This window comes from Panthera leo, chromosome B3 (assembly GCF_018350215.1).
Source record: "Panthera leo isolate Ple1 chromosome B3, P.leo_Ple1_pat1.1, whole genome shotgun sequence".
NCBI classification, from domain to species: Eukaryota; Metazoa; Chordata; class Mammalia; order Carnivora; family Felidae; genus Panthera; species Panthera leo.
Genome location: NC_056684.1, coordinates 12,886,649 through 12,906,339, shown reverse-complemented (window position 1 = coordinate 12,906,339; position 19,691 = coordinate 12,886,649). Strand labels below are relative to the sequence as shown.

General features: G+C 46.6%; 1 protein-coding gene across 9 annotated transcripts in view; it reads right to left on the bottom strand.

Moving 5' to 3' along the window:
• MCTP2 (multiple C2 and transmembrane domain containing 2) overlaps positions 1–18,688 on the bottom strand; it is a 264,060-nt gene extending 245,372 nt beyond the window's left edge. For 4 of the 9 annotated variants that reach the window (XR_006203372.1, XR_006203375.1, XM_042941091.1 and 1 more), the window contains exon 1: positions 18,522–18,687. The gene's annotated coding sequence lies outside the window, so the exon portion shown is untranslated. The other 5 variants (XR_006203374.1, XM_042941092.1, XM_042941093.1 and 2 more) reach the window with 3 other exon arrangements.
• Between the last annotated feature and the right edge of the window lie 1,003 nt (positions 18,689–19,691).

Sequence of the window (19,691 nt, the reverse complement as noted above, 5' to 3'; positions counted from 1 at the left end):
CAAAAAACTAAGAAATAGAACTACCCGTGTCCCGGCAAGTGCACTACTAGGCATTTATCCAAGGGATACAGGTGTGCCGTTTCGAAGGGATACACGCACCCCCATGTTTATAGCAGCACTATCGACAATAGTCAAAGTATGGAAAGAGCCCAAATGTCCATCGAGGGATGAATGGATAAAGAAGATGTGGTATATATACATAATGGAGTATTACTCGGCAATCAAAAAGAATGAAATCTTGCCATTTGCAACTACGTGGATGGAACTGGAGGGTATTATGCCAAGTGAAATTAGAGAAAGACAAATATCATATGACTTTACTCATATGAGGACTTTCAGAGACAAAACAGATGAACATAAGAGCAGGGAAGCAAAAGTAATATAAAAACAGGGAGGGGGACAAAACATAAGAGATTCTTAAATACGGAGAACAAACAGAGGGTTACTGGAGGGGTTGTGGGAGGGGGGATGGGCTAAATGGGTAAGGGGCACGAAGGAATCTACTCCTGAAGTCATTGTTGCAATATATGCTAACTAACTTGGATGTAAATTAAAAAAATAAAAAGAAAGAAACCAGGATACTGGCTCCTCCAAAAATGAAACAGGCTTATAATATGTTCCAGCAATTCTACTTCTGGTTATATTCCCAAAAGAAGTGAAAGCAGGGACTTGATGAGCTCTCTGTACCAACCCATCTTCACAGCACCATTCTTCACAATAGCCAAAGATGAAAAAAACCCAAGTCCATCACTGGATGAATGGATAAGCAAAAGGTAGTACATACATAGAATAGAGTATTATTCTACCTTATAAGGAAGACAGTTCTGACACCTGCTACAACATGGATGAACCACGACGACATTATACTAAGTGAAATCAGGCTGTCACAAAAGGACAAACACTAAGGACTCTACCACATGATAGTCACATTCGTGGAGACAAAAAGCAGACCGGTGGTTGCCAGGGGCTGGGGGGTGGGGGTTGCAGGGAGGGAAAGATGGGAAATGGTGGTTTAATGGATACAGAGTTTCAGTTTTGCAAGATGAAAACAGTTCTGGAGTCCGAGGGTAGTGATACTTGCCCAAGAATGTGAATGGACTTAAGGACTGAATTGTGTGCTCAGAAAATGGTTAAGATGGTAAACTTTAGTTTACCAGCATTTGAAACAAAATCTACATTAAGTTTTATCACTTAAGTGATGAGGCCGGAGTGAATACACAGATCCGTAAAGCGGTACGTTTAAGAGGTTTAAGAGGTTCATTAGGTGAAATAATAAGACATATGTTCCTACAGGAGGGTCCGAACCCCAGGGGACCACGGGTGCCAGAAAAGGAAAAAAAAATACATGCAGGCTGAGTGGTGGTGGAGACTGAGGAAAGACAGAGACAGCACAGGGCTAGAGGTGGCCCAATGTTTTCAAGAGACGCTTCTAGCCTACATATGTACGTGAAATTTCCACCGTATTATCAAAGGGCCACTGCTTTCAAATCATTGTCCCTAGCCACCCTTCTTATGTCATTATATAAATATCAACATATTGCTTCTCATTTGGATAAAATATTTGCTAAAACTTGACTATGAGGACATTTTCTACTGCCTCTCACTCTATAAATACTCAACATCAATGCACATTTGATAACACGATGGAGGGGTGCCTGGGGGGCTGGGTTGGTTAAGCGTCTGACTCTTTATTTCAGCTCAGTTCATGATCTCACAGTTTGTAGGGGTCGAGCCCCACCTCAGGCTCTGCATTGATAGCTCAGAGCCTGGAGCTTGCTTGGGATTCTCTCTCTCACTCTCTCTCTCTGTCTCAATAAATAAATAAACTTAAAATAACACAAAGGAGACAGCTCTTCCCCCAAAATGGATCATTTCTGTACCAAAGTTGTTGGGCTATGCTGTGTGTCGACTGTGCTATCTTGGTCCTTTCACGCTGAATTCTATAAATAAGCATAAAAAATCAAAATATATTATTTCAGGCCAGTTTTCTCTTAACTTTATGACTGTTCTCTCAGTGATTTCACCTCGCAGAGTTCATGTCTGCATGAGTTCAGACCCTCACTGAGTTAATAAAAGGAAAACTACACAACTCTCAGTTCCCCCATTGTAAGGTACAAATCCACTTAGATAAATTTGTTTTCAAGGCTATTCCATGGTGTTAGTTCTTTGGAGAGGCCAGTGATTTGCCTTAATGTACTTTTAGACTTCAAGTATATTAAAGAAAATCCATGCTGGAGTGCCCGGGGGACTCAATCGCTTGAGCATCTGACTTTAGCTCAGGTCATGATCTCACGGTTTGTGAGTTCAAGCCCCGTGTCGGGCTCTGTGCTGACAGCTTGGACCCTGAAGCCTGCTTCGGATTCTGTGCCTTCCTCTCTCTCTCTCTCTCTCTCTGCCCCTCCCCCACTCACGCTCTGTGTTTGTGCACTTTCCTCCAACAGAAAGGGAAAGTTCAGTCCAAAATCATCTTAGATGACAACCACATTTCTGATGGCCAACCCAGATCAACCGATGGTAGTGGCCTGATGAACGATTACGGCAAATGATTCTGAGACTCAACAGGAAACACAAAGTCATCAGCATGAATATCTGCCCCGGGCTTCAGAAAAGGGAGCAGTGGCTCTATGCCAGTGAACTGCCATCTGTCTCTTGGCACTAATATCAAAAACATAAATCCTATCTAAGAATCAAGAGTATTCTAAGACTTTCCTCAGAATGATCAACTCAAGAGGCCTTGGCAACCCAAAACACGACAGAGCTAATTAGTTCTGCTCCAACAGTCAAGATAGTAAAATCCAGGCATACAGCTTTAGAATGTTCTAGAAATAAATTCTTAAAAATGAATGCAGTCACTTCATTCACCTGGTGCAGATGCATGAGGGAATTACGACAGACATTTAGTTAATCTGTTCTGTTATTAGGCTGTTAGAGTTCTTATTTATTTGCCATTACCTGTTTTCATGTTCACTATCTCATACAGAACAGAAACTTCCAGAGGGAAAACAACCTGTATAAATATCTATCTACACAAGTGTTTGAATGGCATCTGGGTTTGGGTTTAATATTTTGTAAATTGTTGCCTTCCTATAAAGTTTTAATTCTGTATTACCAGTATTTTCTGTCCTGAAGGAGACAAAATACACTGCTCTGTACTTAGAGTTAATCAACAGAGAACCAACTGAGGCCCCTGTGGCAGGGTCGAGTTTCCAGAGCATAAAGGATTTTGAGTCAGACACTCGCACCATCGCAAAGCTGCTCTGGCTGCTTTGGTTCATTTTCTGTAAATACCCAATACAATTCAAAGCTTCATAATTGACAGAAAAAGGCTACAAATAATCCATAGTTGAAAAGAGTCACTCTGAAAGAAGATGAAGCTCTAATTTCCAGCACATATCTTGACACAGTTGACGGAATCTTTTTTGTATTTATTTTATTTCTTCTTTTCATATTGATTTATTTTGAGAGAGAGAGAGAAAGCACGAGGAGGGAGGAGCAGAAAGAGAGGAAGAGAGTGAGAATCCCAACCAGGCTCTGCACTGCCAGCACGGAGCCTGCTATGGGGCTCGAAATCACAAACCATGAGATCGTGGCCTGAGCCAAACTCAGACGCTTAACCGACTAAGCCACCCAGGCGCCGCCCAAGTGGTAAGATCTTGACCGAGTGAGAATAGGACAGTGTGTTATTTCCAAAAAGCTAACAGCATCATGTGAAATTACGTATGTTTTAGCCATGAAAGGCAAGCTAGAGCAAACCTCGCCACAGCCCTGGGCTCACCCTACCAGCCCATGTAATGGGCAAGTAAAAACAGAAGGAGCTCTTGTGGGATGCAAAGTTCTGTCACCGTGGGCTGTGAGCAAGGAGGATAACTCACTGAACCCACAGTGAAGACCCCGCCCAGGAGTGGTCATCCTTTCCATGATGTTCAGTCTTACCGGGTCTGACAGTAACACTTGCACGAAGGAGAAAGCAGCAGCCCCCAACGAGGGGGAAATGGGTGCAGCAAACATTTGGGGTAAAAGTCTAGGGATGTTGTTTTGTTGGTTCAGACCTGTCAGTGACATAATCTGTTCTCCCAGGGATCAAACACTTAGCCCTTTCAGGTCTAGACCAACCATCGCCTCTTTAGGGAGCCTTACCTTAACCCTAACCCGAATCCTCAACCTTGCCCTGACCTTGGCCCTCTAGTATGAAACTGCACTTCTGCGCCATAATCTCTTGTCACACCTGACATTCATCATGGCCTCCAACTTAGCTGATTAATTGATTTGGTCTTCCCCCATCCACTCCCACCCCCCCCCCCCATAATAATGAAGTCCTCTGAGGGGATGAGACTGTGTTTGCCTCGTTCAGCCCTGCATCTTCAGCACCTAGAACAGTACCTGGCACACAGCAGTTAAGTCTGGAGGGAATGGGAATGAACGAATTCATTCGGAGGGCGATTCCTTCTACTACTATCGTGACGGGATGTTTACCAGAACTCCAAGCCTGCACAGAGACCGGTATATTCCATCAACCCAAAAAGCTCCACTTGTATTAAGCTTTTTAATAAATGTTTCATTATCAACTGATGTTGGGTAACATATTTAATGCTCTGTGATAAGTTGTGCGGGCAGCTTCCATGCACTGGGTACAGACCATTAAATCAGTAATGGCGGCCAGTCCTGACACAGCCTTGTTAGAGGCCCTCTTTAGAGGCTCCTCTTGTTGAGGATGGGGCACATTTTATCTGCCTGCACCCTCCCATCTGGGTTTCCCCAATCATTTCATAATGGAACGATCTACCCGTATCGCCTTTATGAAACTGCGATCGGCAAGTTGACAATGAAGCCCGTCAACTCCAGCAAAGAAAGGAGCCCACATAAACTAATCGTTGAAACTATCCACCAAGGGCTCCAGGGCCCCCAAACTGGGCATGACGGCAGGTCTACAAGGCCAGCTACTGTTCCCTCCTCCCATCAACATTTGGATTTCAGTAAGCTGAGATCGCTTTCGGTCCTGAGACAGCTAGCGTCCCCAAGAGAAGAAAAGACAACAGCGGGGACCTTCAAAACATATGCACAAGCAAGTGATTTACGTGCATTCCGTCACCTGCAAACTAATTCAAATGTCTAAAGCAAATGTGGAAAACTGCCGTGAGTGAAATAAAACGAATCATATATATACACACAACCAAGCCTGTGTGTTAAGAAAGTTTTGGATTTTTTTAAACACAGATTAAAGGTTCATTAATGGTTCATTTAAAGACGATGTCTCTCCACCTGTTATGACACATCAAAGTGACATGTGCCCAGATCACTGAACTTTTTATCTCAATGCCCAAAGGGGTTACCCACTATCAGGAAGTAGTCAGCGCGCATTAGCGTTTATATGGCATTCCATTACAGCCGCATTTCTCAAATGAAAAGGTAAAGCACACTATTATCCATATTAAAACCATCTATCTTTTAAAAAGGTTGTATCGATTTCTTTCTCCCCCATGTCTTGGATTCCATCAATGTCAGCGCCAGCTCGATGAAGCGTACCCTGTCTCAGCACAACTTCGATGGATAGCTCCCAAATGAACTCACCCAACGGTCTGGGGTCTCTCATGGCGTGCACTTTGCAGCTCATTTCATAGACTACCAGCTAGAAAAAGGCGTGGAGCGATCAGAAACATCCAAAACAAACCTCCCTGTGGAGCTAAAATGATGCAAGTGCGTTTTTAAATGCGAGGCAATCGTTAGGGTCAGCAAACCTGACACGTTCTAGTTCTTTAGAGCTAACACGAGCCTCCCGCCATCGAGGTTTACCAAAACAACAGCAGGTGGGGCGTCACCTACCAAACTGCGGGTATGTTGCCGCTGAATCCTCATTACCCTATCAGGTAGATCCTATCAGAAGCTTTATTTCACACATGGGCAAACTGAGGCACAGGAAGCTTAAGTGACTTGCCCAACGTCACACGGTTCACAGGTACCAGAGCCACGCGCAGGCCTAGCAGCCCAACTTTACGTTCTCATTCTTTATGCCACCTTGTCCCTTCCTCGGTCTCTATCACCCAGCTTCCTGCTTCACAGACGTCGTTCCTAAAAGGGGCAGCACAGTAAAGGGCCTACCGGCAAAATTCCAGGAGGCCAGGCGGTGTGGGCGGAACAGACATAAACAGTGCCCTTCTCTCCCCAGCGACCTCAGCATGACTTTGAGGGTCACTTCCTCCCCAGACCCAAGCCACATTTTCCCTCCGCTTCTCAGTCCAAACAGAACTCGCCCCCCCGCCCCCACTTTAAAACCCTCTCTGCTCCCAAGAGGGAGCCTCTAATAATCTTTTCAGGAAGATCTATCTCGACTCTCCACGGAGCTATACTTTTTTGAAAGCAAGAACTGCTTTTGTTTTCTCTATGGCTCCATCAAAACACGAAATCCTGGCTAATCAATACTTTTTTTCCCCCTCTCTTTTTAAGCAATCAGAAACGTAGGCTATGAACCCAACGAAGCCATTGATTAGGTGTCACCTTCCAAAGTCAACCTTCCGAGGTATTAATTGGTCCACATATATTTAGGAAACACGGTCTGGTTTCCCCAAGGAGCGGCGGGGCTCTCATCAAATGATACTGGAATCACCAAGAAAATGCAATCAATGCGTGCATGCCCAAGACCAGCTTTCTCACGTCAAGACTTACTTTAAAATGCAAAAGGGAAGAACGCCTTAAAAGTGAAAGTAAAAATCTAAAGTTAAGAAAAGAAAAAAAAAAAAAAGGAGGGGGTAGCGTCTCAACTCTAAAAATAACAGCCTCAGGTTGAGTAGAACGGACTGGACGGAGAGGTCAGCTTTCTTGCTCCCTGAAATGTGTCTCCAGTTAATTTCTGAAATGCTGCAATTTACTACCAGCTCCTAGGCAGGCTGTCTGTCCTATCTTTTCTCATTCTTCTGGACAGAAGGCAGCATAGAACCAAACAGCAACAGCACAGAGAGGTCTGATCTCTGGGCAAAAGCTGCCGTCACACTGGAGGCACTCGCTTATCCAAATGTCTGCTGCAGGCTTACCTATGGCCAAGTAGCCAGCCTCCTCCTTTTCCTTGAAGAATAGGAATGAATTTACGATCCGTTATATACAAGGCACTCTTCAGAGATCGTTACTCACACTCACATCACCCCCACTGACGTGCGTGCAACTCCATTTTACAAGTGAGAAACCAGAGCTCTGGAGACACTTGACGTCCTAAAAATGGCAGAGCTGATATCTGAGCCTGGGATGTGTCTGAGTCCAAAATCGGGGCCCTTCCCAGTAACTGAGTCATGGTGAGTCAAGGGAGTCATAGTGTGAAACTCCATCATTGCTGTACTGGGGTGGGAGCTTCTTAAGTGGTCCCACCCCTTGCCTACCCTCACCCGCAATGGCCTCCAGGGAGGCTTACTGAGTGGAGAGAAGAACTTGGACAATTTCCTCTCTGTTATCATTGATTTGTTTTTAATTTTTTTTAATGTTTATTTTTGAGAGAAAGAGACAGAGACAGAGTGCGAGAAGGGGGAGAGGCAGAGAGAGAGAGGGAGACACGGAATCTGAGCTGTCAGCAAAGAACCTGACGTGGGGCTCGAACTCATGAATGATGAGATCATGACCTGGGCCAAAGTCAGACGCTTAACCAACCGAACCACCCAGGCGCCCCTCTTCTCTGGTATCCCTTCAAGCAGCATGCATTGTAGGGCTAGTTCTGATCCCAAACGGAGAAGATGCTTGGCTCATAACATCTGAAACTAAATACCAAGAGTTTTTAAAAGCTTTAACAAGTTAAGCCGATTACAAGTATTTTTAATATTCTCATGTCCAAGGATGAGCTTTTTTAAGTGACATTTTAGGGACCACAGAAAAAGGCCTGTAATTTCACCATCCAATTAACCCTGGCAAGATCTGTCTCAAGTTATGCCTTTAGGAAACTGTAATTGTTCAGAGGCACACAATGAAAAGTGACCCAACCTAGACTAGACCATCTTCATAAGGGAACAACTAGTAAGTTTCTACTGCTGATTTCCAGGAAAAAAAAATATTCATATACCAGCACATAGTGCAAATATACATATGGACGTAAAAGCAGTTTTGCTCTATAGTATTTCATACATGCCTTATCAAGAAATGTTAAAAGCAGCAATAAAACCAATGATTTATAAGCACTAAGACAGTTAACTTTAACCCACAGCCACTAGCAAAAAACAACAACAACAAAACAACAGAAAATTTCATAACCAGGGGCTGGTCTTCTATCTGGCCAGATTCAGGATGTTACTACAAACCAGAGAAACCACCAAAATCATACCAACAAGACACCCAGCACTGCTCAGCAAAATTTATATCAAAAAATAGTTTAGGGGGCACCTGGGTGGCTCAGTCAGTTAGGCGTCTAGCTTTGGCTCAGGTCACGATCACAGTTCGTGGGTTCGCGCCCCGCATCGGGCTCTGTGCTGACAGTTCAGAGCCTGGAGCCTGCTTCAGATACTGTGTCTCCCTCTCTCTCTCTGCCCTTCCCCCACTCGCACTCTGTCTCTCTCTCTCTCTCTCTCTCAAAAATAAACATTAAAAACATAGTTTAGCAACAACAAAAACAGCTCATCATGCATTGCATATCATGAAATGACTGACTTCGAATTGGAATGAATACAGACAACACTGATGAGTGCTTTACTCAAAGGTGCGTGAGGCTGTGGACGGGACAGGAGGGTACAGGTGCTGGGCAACTTTGGTTACGTCCTGCAGCTTTAGCGGAAAGGCGAAATACAGCCCTAAAGGAAGTATAATGAACAGAGCCTGAAATATGTTATTTTTTACTTCCTTCTGTGTTCCAAGAGAACACAGACTATCTAGATTAAAGGAAGGTTCCTAAGAGGTATCTCAGAAGTCCCCATGGGGACAGGCAGAATATTCAGCAAGAGTAACTCTAGCAAGCCCCCATCAACCAGAATATCAACCGCGTCTGTGCACCGTGGACCCCTGAAAGATCTCATTTGGGCCTAATGCTTATACATGAACCACTAGCAAAAAAAGCACCCAGATCCAATCAACAGTACCACAAGAATTTTATCTGGGCTTTAAAATGTCAACACCTGTATATATTTAAAAGCTGACATCAATTCAAAAACATAAAACACAGTGAAGTTGTTCTCAGGGGTTTGTTCTCATGTGGAATTAACCGTAGGGTTTACACGTAAGTGACTGCTTGCTTTGCTACACAAATTTATTGTAACAATGATGTGTTTAAGGCATCACTTGGGTCAGATGAAAGAGAGAGACCTTTCCACAGTGTCTAGCTTCGTGTATTCACAGTCTCCTGGCAGGAAATTGCTCTAACGTGTCTCATTTATCAAGATCCTGCCAAATCCGTCTCCAGAACAGGGTTTAGCAGGATTCCAAAGCTTTATCGATGTGGCTTTTAAAGCAGCCTCTGGGACGAAGCATTGCAACTCTGCACTCAGCCTGGGAAAGCACAAAGCAGTTGCTTCCAAACCCACGACACAGAGAAATACCTGGAATGGTAGATGTCATGGGTCCTGGAGACTCTCTCTAGTTTTGGGGTGAAACAATTTCGCCGGAAAATAAGTCAGAGTGGAATGGTTAAAATAGCCCTGGCTCGGGGCGCCTGGGTGGCTTGGTCGGTTAAACGTCCGACTTCGGCTCAGGTCATGATCTCACGGTCCAGGAGTTCGAGCCCCGCGTCGGGCTCTGTGCTGACAGCTCAGAGCCTGGAGCCTGTTTCAGATTCTGTGTCTCCCTCTCTCTCTGCTCCTCCCCTGTTCATGCTCTGTCTCTCTCTGTCTCAAAAATAAATAAACGTTAAAAAAATTAAAAAAAAAAAAATAGCCCTGGCTCTTGGGATGGAGTAGTAGCGGGAAAAAACTAAATTTCCAACCAACGAGGTGACCCTATACAACTTATTCTCTGATTCTCAGTGTTCTCATCTATATAATGGGGACGGCTCCTATCCAGCAGGGTTCCTGAGAATGAGATATGATGCCGTCACCCAGTAGCTCAGCATGTCAGGTAGCTGGCACTTGTTGGTATGTTCTATAAACCAGGGAAAACGAAAAACTTCCACTAGAAGAGAAAACATCGATGAAAAGGCATATATTGGCAATGAACTCAAAAACGAAGCCATCAATTATTGATTTACAATCTTTTTTGTTAAGTTTACCTATTTGGAGAGAGACAGAGATAGTGTGAGTGGGAGAGGGGCAGAGATAATAGGGAGAGAGAGAGAGGGAGAGAGAGAATCCCAAGCAGCCTCCACACGAATAGTACAGAGCCTGATGCAGGGCTCGATCCCACAAACCATGAGATCATGACCTGAGCCGAACCCAAGAGTCAGATGCCTAACGGACTGGGCCACCCAGGTGCCCCACGCATTGACTTATAATCTTAAGTTCATGGTGATAAAGGCAGAAATTGACACAAAGCGGAAAGTCAGAAAGGAAGTAGTTAATAAAACAACCATATACCAATCTGTTATTAATGACCAGGGCCGCACCTACATGTTCAAACTCTTTTTGTTTAATCACATAAATAGTTCACGATGTTTAGAAACAATTCATCATGTACCTTCTCCATTCTGCCATGTCTTCTGGTTCAAATATTAACAGAGGAAACTTCCTGAGAACCTTCTTTCTCCTTCCTTCCTGAAGCTACGTGTTTTGGGGGCGCCTGGGTGGCTCAGTCAGTTAAGCATCCGACTCTTGGTTGTGGCTCAGGTCATGATCTCACAGTTTGAGAGTTTAAGCCCCTCGCAGGGCTCTGTGCTGACAGTGCAGAGCCTGCTTGGGATCCCCCCCACCTCTCTCTCTCTCTCTCTCTCTCTTTCCCTCCCCCCACTCACACTGTCTCTGTGTCTCTCAAAATGAATAAATAAAATTAAAAAAAAAAAAAAAAAGCTAAATGTTTCTGTGCCAGCTCAAATAGATCTAAGAGAATTAAAGAAATACCAGAGAAATTCTGCCTGTTTAGACAGGCCTGAAAGTGCTGAAAGCAACTTCCTCCCAAGATTCCTCCAAGAATCGCCAACACTAAACTGTGTTGGAAGAAAGTGCACAGCAAACATACCAAAGAGGAAATACAGACGGAGAGCAGCACAAAGACTTCGAGAAGGGATAGAGACAGCTCGCGATAGGGCCTCTTCCAGCAACAGACAAGAATCCTGTCCAAGTGAAGCGTGTCAGTGGGATGACAAACAAAGACAGACAGGTCTGCCAGAAAGACAGACAGACAGGGAAGGTACGCAAGCCTGCAGGACCTCTGGGCCCCGGCTTACTCAGGAGGAAGCAACAGGAGGTGGAAGACTGATCCCAAAGGCCATTTTCAGACTAGAAACCTAGGAACCTGCATGTACAATAATTATGGAATGTTCTACATTAGTCAAGACTGTGAGAGCAATGATGTTGGTTACTGTGGTCCCGGTAATATAGAGTCCTTTTCTTTTCTTTTTTTTTTTTTTTAATGTTTATTTTTGAGAGAGAGAGAGAGAGAGAAAGAGAGAGAGAGGAAGAGGGGCAGAGAGAGGGAGACAGAGGATCCTAAGCAGGCTCTGTGCTGACAGCAGAGAGCCCAATGCAGGGCTCGAACTCACGAATCTTGAGATCATGACCTGAGTCAAAGTTGGACGCTTACTCGACTGAATCATTCAGGCGCCCCTAGAGACCTTTTCTGATATACTAAGTTCTCAGACTAGACCCCAACATCTTTCATAATGTCTAAAATAGTCCCCTTCCAACCACCACCAAAAAATAAATAAATAAAACCCAAATTATTACATTATCACCGCAATCATTATTTTTGTTCGGTCTGGTTTTTGTTTTATTTCTGTAGTGCCACCTTGCTCGCATCTTGGATCCCAACACGGTGACAGTCACACAGGTAGGTTCGATACTTTCTTTTTCTAGTTTTCCTGATCAGGTCACAACCTCCCGTGAAGATTTCTGACTTAATGGACACAGATGCTCCTAACCTTGCAGTTCCTCAAAAGCATTCATCCAGCAACTTCTGAAAACGACCTCTTTGTTCTTTCCAAACTTGGCTCCAGGCTGGGGCCCCGGCCCAGAGGGATCTCTGCCCGCCACTGGCTAACGCCAGCTGACCATTCCTGCTAAGTGTAAACAGCCCTATCTCTGGAGGCTGCCCCTCAGTACTTGGCTAGCACCTTGTGCAAACAGCACGCTTTACTCTAGTCACTTGCTAAGCTATCCGACTTTGCATCTTTGTAAACTCTCAGGGGCCAGGGAGCTACCCGTCTGATTCACAACAAAAACCTTAGCACATACTGCCTGTAATATAGGCTCAATTACTAGCCTTTGGATAAAAAGAGCACATACTTATTCATGTCAACCACTTTGTAACACATGCTTTAAACACGCCTTTGGCTCCACTCTGACCACCTAATCCCGCCTGATATTCTGCACAGATATTAATCTTATAATATTGGCAGCAGCAGCATCTACCAAACAGCATTGGCCAACCTGTATGACCTAGCAAATGATACAATGAGTTAATCTGTAATAAACATGATATATATATATGTGATAGATGAGTGCTTTTAACAAGAGAAAATAACTAAGGGGATAGATGGTAAGCATTTTACCTTAGGACAATTACATGGACTCAAATTCTGAAAGCAAGCTTTTCAGCAAGCCCCTTGTCACTCTCCTGCCCTTGTTTGCTGTTCCACCCCACAGCCCTCCTCCCACGGGCCAGGCTGTCAAACACGTGAAAGGCCAAAGTGAGCAGAGAATGTATCTCCACCCTCTGAAGAATGAGCGGAAGTAAACCTTTTTCACCTTTCCCATCCAAGGAACTGGAATTTGTTCCTATCCTGCGTTTGCCAGGAGAAATGTCCACGTTTCCTTTGCGACCCGCTTCTCGCTTATGTCCTCTCCTTGGGAGAGACGGCGTTATTCAATTGTTGATATTACTCAGCCCCTTGAATTATTCAGTTGTTATATCAGCTGCATTATTCAATGCACTCAAACCTCTACCCTGGAATCAGCCAGACATTTCAAACTCACAGTGTCCACGAAACTCATTATTATTCTTTGAAAACAATCTAGTCCTGACTTGCGATGCTGGCACCAACCTAGGGGCCCAAGGCACAAACCTCAGCCCCCATACTCCCTTTCTCCCATCACCCACATCCACCTGGTCACCTCTGCCACGTCCAAAACACTTCCCCAGCCTTCAAACACCCCTGCTTCCCTATTGCCTTCAGCCAAGCCCTGCAATCTCTCTCCTGAACTAATATAATTTCTTAACTCCGTTCCCACTGACTCACTGCCAGAATTAGGGCAGCTGACTCCATTCAGCCAAGGTACTGCACAGCAAGTTTGTCCCTATCCCTCTGTGGGGATCACACCTGTCCAGCGACCACCGTATTTCCTTCCAGTGCCTAATATCAACACTTAGCGCAACGAGGCAGGCAGCAAATGACCATGTGAATGAACGAATGCATGGCTGAGACGGCCAGTACTCTCAGAATTACGTTCCGCTGCCTGCCATAGACTCAAGTTAACATTGGTCTACGCATTTGTCTCCGGACGGGAACCGAACACACGGTAAACTGAGGTCCGCACCCAAAGGCAAACCATCGTCCGATACACTCACACATGGACTCACATCTATAGCTGTGTGGTTTGTTTGGTTTTTTTCATGCTGCCTGAAATGATGGAGGTATTCCACGATAAGAGGCACAAAATTGCAGGTGCGCCTGGGTGGGTCAGTCAGTTAAGCATCCAACTCTTGATTTCTCCTCGGGTCACGATCTCACGGTTCGGTTCATGGGTTCAAGCCCTGCATCAGGCTCTGTGCTGACAGTGCAGGGCCTGCTTGGGATTCTCCCTCTCTCTCTCTCTTTCTCTCTCTCTCTGTCCCTCCCCTGCTCATGCTCGCTCGTTCTCTCTCTCCACTTAAATAAACTTTTTAAAAAATGTACAAAATTATGGGGAATAATTGTTTTCAGGAAAAAAACCAACCAAACAAACAACCGTGACCTTGCAAAGCAAGCATAGGTTTTCTAGATGCCTTCCAGGACACGATGGACAAACACACCATCATCTTCAAGCCCTCTGTGTTCTGGGCAGGGAACTGGCCTTTGGAAGAAAGGCCTCCATGCTAATAGATGAAGCTCACATTCCAAAACAAGGCCACCTTCCACAGTCACCCACAGGAGAAATCCATATGAGCCCATAATCATGCCAGGGAAAGAGGCATCTTCTGTGTTACTCATCGTGTATATGCAATCGTGCCCACTTGCTTAGGGAACCTTAGAAATTCACACTAGGAGGGACTGACACCATTCTTCCTCTGTCCTCCGGCAATGTGTCCCTAAAGAAAAGCCTGTTGACCCCAAGTGATCAGCAAATCACCGTGGGTTGTTAAACAGGGCCATTCCAGGTAGACTTCCAGCCTCTCCGACAATGCCCGCCCACAGCAAGGACACGGATGCAAACTCTCCCGGGCAGGAAGAGGGGGAAGGCGCCTGAATCCTGGCTGAACCGCCTTCCAGCTGTGTGCCCTGGGACATTACCCTGGCGTCTCTGGGCCTCGGTTTTCTCAAATTAAATGGAAGTGTCAACAGGCCCACTTTGTGGGGTTGTATTCATGATTAAAAGAGTTCGTATTTCTTAGCACAACGCCTGAGTACAATCTAGGTGCTCAATAAATGTCAGTGATCATACTATAAATGATACCTCTATGCCAATCCCAATATATGAGCTTATATGCTCCCCTTATTCCATCTATGCCCTACCAGTGCTCGTAAATACGAAGAGCGGTGGTTCTCAAACTTGGGCATAGACCAGAATCACCAGGAGGGCAGACTGCTATGCTCCAGACATAGAGTTTCTGATTCAAGGGGGCCCGGGATGGGGCCTGAGGACGTGCATTTCTAAGAAATTAATCCCAGTGGGTGCGTTCAGCTGGTCGGGAAGGACACGTTGAGAAGCACTAACCAAGGGGGCCTCACGGCAACCATGGAGGAAGCGTATAGGTCCAAACTTCCAGGCCTTCTACAGCCTTCCACCTTGGACCCTTTCATCTCACTAACTCCACCAACAATTCCAAACTCAGTTCAAGCAATCAGGAGCCCTCCAGGCTCTAGGCCAGCACCCACAACACTGTGCTGTCATAATGAAACCAGCTCCATGGCACCAGGAGCTCGGTGACAAATACGACCTCACCAGAGTCAGTGCTTGGGACAGAGAAAACCCTCAGTAAATGGTGACTGGCAGAGCCAAGCAAACTGAAAGGTCCTGGAGTCCAGCTCTGGGCCTTCCTCTTGGGACTGATCACTAGGTATGAAATGCCGAGTCCCCGATAAGACCAGTATCCCTCCCACCCCAGCCACCGGCCTCAACTCCACTCAGCCAACCACGAGTCCTTTGCCTCCCTCCAACCACAACTTGGTCTCTTACTCTATGAAGGTAGTGAAGTTTCAACTTCCTGCCTCTTACTGGCCCCTACGAGGGCTACAAGCTGCTAGGAGATGCTAAGTGTTCTCAGGGAGAGAGGGTTGCAATCAGGAAGCATTTTTGCGTAAGTATTTCTGGTAAACTGCCCAAAAAGATCTCAGCAGAGAGATGGGAGCCAAGATGGCGGAACAGCATGGAAGTTTTTTGTGTGTCTCGTGTCCATGAAATACAGCCGGACCAACACGAAACCATCCTACACACCTAGAACACTGATTGGAGGATTAATACAACAATCTGCACAACCTGAACCACAAAATTCAGTAGGTACACAGCGCGGAGAGGTGAATTCGGGGAGCGAGAAGCCGCAGAGGGTAGGGAACCGCTTTTGTGGGCGGAGAGAGGACGGAGACTGGAGACTGGGGGGGGGGGGGGGGGGGGGGAGAGGAGAATAGGGAAAAGCACCCCTCCCCAAAAGCAGCTGGAGAGGAAGTGGAAAATTGGAGAGATCTCAGCAGAGACAAGACAGGAACCTCCAGCAAATGGTTATCATTTCTTTTTCCATTCTAAATAAGCGTCTACTTTCCTAACACATTTTGCATTATTTTTCCTAAAAAGCATCCCCAAATCGAAAAATTGAGATCTGCCCATTTCACATCTCATGCATACTCTGCTCCTGGGCTCTTTGGCTTTTCTGGAAATTTCTCTAATTCAACACTCTCTGCCTCTTCGTTAGAGCATCTCACCAAGCCACGCACACTTCTACAAACACATTCTAGGCAGGATTTCAAATACTCCTAAAGAGGACTTCAAGGTGTGCTGTCAGCCTATCAGTTTCACTGTCACATGAAGATAGAGAAAATAAAAACTGTGCCAGGCACAACCCAGGCAGAAGATCCCACCTGATTGTCTCAACACAGGCAAAAAGCCTCCCTTAAACACACACAACAACAACAACAAAAAACACCACTACTTTATTTTCAACACCTTAAGATAATTTAAACATGAAACCCCTCAATTTCTGTGTGTAATTACTCACAATCAGAAGGAAGGTTTTAAGAAAGCAAGTTTTGAAATATTACATAAAATTCAAAGGCTTACTGTCATTCTCATCCTCTACAGTATAATTGCAGTTTGAAAATCACTTTTGTGGTTTACAGGAACTTAAAGAAAGTATGAGCTGTTATGGATCATTCTTACTCAAAGGCTAAACTTGGGATATTAGGATTTCTTCCCAAACAAGCACACTGCAGTACCCTACACTTCTAGAGATTTAAGGAAAAATGGGTACATCTTTTAAAGTAAATGTTATGTATATTCATGTATGATTATAGATTTACACACACAAAGTCCTTTCTAGGTGACGACGATGGATTCCATTCATCTGGAAGATATGAAATCCAGCTGCAAAAATGTTAAAAGATATGGATATGAATAATATGAAAACTGGCTGTCACCTCAATGCGTAATACACAAGGAATGCCTACAAAGTTTTACTGACTTGTCCCAGTCGGATATGTTGGGTCCTTAAAAATATGTTAAGGAAGACACATAATAAATTCTGTATTTAAAAAAAAAAGAAGAAGAAGAAGAAGAAGCTGTTCATCTTCTTGTCCCAGACTGACCATGGTTCAACCACACAAAGAGAATAAAAGCAACACTCATACACGACAGTGACCTTCAGTCCCAGGACGTGGATTGTTCTACGAATATAAATTTGAGTTATTTTCCATTAAATCTGCCAGATTGACACTGTTGGCCTCACAGCACTGTGGAGTAGTGAAAAAGTATGCGTTTTGCCCTCGGACGTAGTTACCTGCCACTCTCAGGTGCACTAACAACCTTGAACGAATGGCTGAATTCTTCCCTGCCTGTACCGGGGGAAGAATACCTATGGTGTGTATTTTATGCAGCAAGATAAAGTGCCCAGCATGGTGGATGGTGCAGAATGGATCCTTAACAATCTTATTTTAAAGAACAGGTTTGATCGTCCCTGTCTGGTGGGTGGCAGGCCAGGCTAATGACTGTCTTCAGAGATTTGCATTCTCCCTGCATTTAAATGCTTATTAGCAGAGATTAAAGAGGCGTCCCTGTGCCATTGCCCTTTCTAAACACCCACCTGTGAGGAATGAGTGCCCTAAAATGCCCCCTTCGTCCCAATACCCTTGCTACCAAAAGCACAACCAACCTGGCTCCCGCAGAGGTTCGCCCTTAACAGGCGGACAACAAATACTTACTGAATTCAAATGCTGCTGACCCAAACAAAAAATGAAGGCTAATGGAAACCATAATCCATAGACCTGTCTGCCTGAAGTTCCGTTTCTCGGGAAGCAGGTTTTGTAAAGCTCTAGGGTTCACCTGGAAGCTGTCTGGGAGCCGTAAGTGGCCCTTGCCGAGGTAACTTCCAGCCCACACTTACGTAAGGACCCACACGCCGCCGAAACCCTCAGACACCGCACACAAGTTCGTTAAGATGTTTTAACCCCTTTAAGGAAACGCAACCATCTCTAAAAGCCATCAGCGCCCCCAATTTGCCTAACAAATGGACAGAGCGCTGGGGAACTAACTCCTGAAGCAATCGCCTCTCAAGTTCACCATCACCACCACCGTATTTTTTTTTTTTTTTCTTTTTAACGTGCGAGAGACCCCTCTGTAACCTAGACAAGTCTTCTAAAGCTTTCAGCTGTCGTGCAGCTGCGCTAGGCACCAAAGCAGAACCTCCAGGTCTCCAAGGAGGGAGCGCGTCAAATCCCACCCAAATGAGGGGCTGACCTCTGCAGAAAGAGCCCGGGCGGTGGCGGTGACCGACTCCACTGCGCCCAGAGGGGGCCAAAGGTGTGCCTTTTCAAAAGCCAAGAATTCCTGCGGCAGGCTGCCCGCCCCTCCTGCGCTCTCCAGGACTAGCCGCCGCGGATTGCTGCCTCCCGTCCTTGCCACACCTTCTGGGTCCCGGGAAGGAGTTTCCCTGGATTCCCATCCTGAGCCCTCAGGGTCCCCGACCCCTCTCACCTCGGTGGGGAGCACAGACGCCCACCCCGGGAGAGAGCAGGCGGCGCCCCCGCGCCCCTCCAGCGCGCGCTGCCAGGTGCGCCCCGCACCGCCCCTCACCTGTCCGAGGTTGCGTCCCCGGGGGCTGCCGAGGGGTCAAGGCGCGCCCCTCGCTTGCCGGGACCCGCCGCGGCTGCCGCTCGCAGGCGCCAGAGGAGCCGGGACGCGGCGGGGGCGAGGGCACCTCCGGGGCCGTGCGACTTCCTTGGCCCCCGCCCGCCAGCCCCGCCTCCAGGGGGCGGAGGTGGCCGCGCGTCACCTTGGAGCCACCTCCCACCTAAGCGCGGGCGCGGCCCCTGGTGGCTCTGGCGGCTGCTGCCTCTGGGCACCCGCGGGGCGAAGAGGAAGAGATCACGCTGAGCTGCCTCGTCCGGCCCGGCTGCCAACAAAAGGAAGATGCGTCCCAGCAGCGTGGCGGTGACTGGGCGCGGAGTTCACCCGCGTTTTAGTGCGAAGTGAGGAAAGGGGACAGCTGTGACTTGCGAACTTGTCATCGCAGAGTACCGTGTCTTCGCGGATACGCAGAGGAGTGCCCCAGGGTGCCACCGCTCCCTAAGGGATCGGTGGGGAGGGCGCAACCTCCGTGTTTACCACCCTGACCCTGGCAGGAGATACCAGGCACCACATCCAGCCCGTGCCACGTGGGCGCGACTGTGGGTGCAAAGCGGCCACCCAGATGCGCTGAGCTCTTTGTTCTCTGAACCTTGGTTCCTCGTCTGTAAACATTAGGCCGATCTCAGTGCCCAGTGCGCTGAGAACTCGTAGGCAGGGACCCTTAAAGACCGCTGGGTCCGATGACTGGCGCGAAGGCGTTCAGCAAATATTTGCCCTTCGATCCTTTCCTTTGAATCCTTTTTCTTCCTTCCTCTCCCCTTCACGCTAAACTCTTCTTCTGTTTACTCTTAATGTCTGCCTGGTCAGTTTCTTTCCCCTTCAATAAAGGAGCCCCTGTCTACTGGGTACAGAGTCCGTCTTGCAGGTGGCTGAGGAGGAGATAAGGAAGGATAGGAACCCCCGCCCCCACCGCCTCCCGAGAGGCCAGAACCGCACACCCCTCAGCACCCCCCCCCCACCCCGTATCAGAAATCAGCTACAACAGAGGTATAGGAGCTAACCTGGGTGTGGGACAGACCCTGCGTCCCACAGGTGGTTGTGGGGAGTAGGTGGCCTGTGAGCTGGAGAGTTTAATTGGTGTCATTGGTGGTTAAGCAGAAAGACCTCATCAAATCC